We start from the raw sequence: 1,750 nt of genomic DNA, 5'->3' as shown, positions 1-1,750 counted from the left end.
TAGTGGACCCCAGGGTCCCCCCTACCCAGAAGGCTGGGGTTGGGACAAGCGGGGGCGACAGGGTCCACAGCCCACAGCCCCAACAGTGGCTCTTCTGCTTTCTGGCTGTGTGATTTCCATGAGTTGCTTGGCCTCTCTGAGCTGCTGTCTTCCCAATCCGATGTGGATCGTGCTGGTGCCTTCTTCACAGGTACAACATCTGGCCTGGCATCAGAAGGACCTTAGTGAGGGCAGGTGGGAACCTGGTGGGGCACTGAGTACCCAGCGCTGAGCCGGGCCGTGCTGGGGTGGCCCTGCAGGGAGGAGCCGGAAGCCCTGAGCTGAGAGTGCAGGGGTGAGTTGGGGCCCAGGGCCCATTGTTGAGCTAGGGTGATACATGGGCACTAGGACCTTGTGTCTTAGGGGTCCCTGTGCTGGCTGGGGGTGCCTGTGGGGAGGGGTTCTGGGGACGCTTCCAACTTGGACAGACTTCCTGTCATGCCCTCCCCTGCCTGCCTGTCTGTTGGGGGTCAGGAGGAGACCAGAGTTTTGGTGCCAGGGCAGGCTGACGGGGACGGCTCTCGGGTGGTGTGTGTGGGGAGAGCTGGGAGGGGCCGTGTCCTCCGCTGGGCCCTTGGCCAGCACCCCCACCCCCACCCCGGCGCTGACTGCTGGTTGCAGGGGCCAGGCAGGCTGTCTGGGAGCCAGGCTCAGAGCTGGGTTCCCAGCAAGGCAAGGCCCCTGGGGACCCTGTGCACTGAGGCGCCACCCGCCTGCTCTGCCCCTTCCTGGGAGCCTGGCAGTGCTCTGGGCAGGTGTGACTCCAGGCTCAGGCCCTTACTGGCTAGCACGTGGGCTCCTGGGTTTCCGGACATGTCCTACGAGAGGAGAGGCAAAGTGACCCCGCTGGTGGGGGCGTGTCAGACCCTGGGAGGCTTCTGCTGGGAGGTTACCCAGGGCCTGGGCGGGGAGGGAGTATCTGAACTGAGCCTGGGAGGGTGGGCACAGGGGAAAACCCATTTCTGGCTGAACCTGCCTCCCACTGTGACCAGGAATGGGCATGTTTCCTCAGCTGCCCACTGGGGGGAGTAGCAGGGCCCACCCCAGGGTGTCCTGAGGATGGGACGGGGTACAGTGAACAGAGGAGTGGTCAGAGGAGAGAGCTGGATGGGGCCTGAGCAGGGGACCCTGGGGCCAGGAGGCACTGCAGGCCCTGTGGGTGTCAGCCTTGTTCACACACCTAAGTGGGCACCTTCCTTTGATCTTCTCAGACCAGAGGGCTCCCTCCAGGCCCTGCCTGAGCTGCCGGCCTCTCCAGGAGCACTTCCTGGCCCTTCAGCATCCAACGCCCTCTTCTCTGGGTGGGAAGCCTCCTGCTGGGGTGCCCCGGGGAGCCCCAGAAGGCTCTGTGGGGAGAGCACCGGTGTTTGGCTGCAGCTCTGGCCGCAGCAGCGCGAGGGGAAGCAGGGGCCTTGGCCCTCCACCGCCCTTTTACTTCCCCTTCCTCCAGGCGCTTCCTCTTCCTCCGGCCCTGGGGGCCCCTTTGTTTGCCTCGGGGGGCGGGCCCCCGGCTAAGTTTAGCTGTTTGGGCGGCAGGTGTGGGAGCTGGGCAGCCAGGGCTGCACAACACGCTGGGTCGCCCGCCGGTCACCGGCCACCCCCATCCACGTGATGCCCGGGCGCTATAAATAGCCCAGAAGTCGGCGCGGGCCCAGCATCCGCCTTGAGGCCGGGCGCCCGGTGGCCAGGGGATGCGTCGCGCCCCGCGCCC

The sequence above is a fragment of the Orycteropus afer genome, unplaced genomic scaffold (genome assembly GCF_000298275.1).
Source record: "Orycteropus afer afer isolate SDZICR_OR568_19922 unplaced genomic scaffold, OryAfe1.0 scaffold00069, whole genome shotgun sequence".
Classification (NCBI taxonomy): Eukaryota; Metazoa; Chordata; class Mammalia; order Tubulidentata; family Orycteropodidae; genus Orycteropus; species Orycteropus afer.
This window is presented reverse-complemented; position numbering follows the sequence as displayed.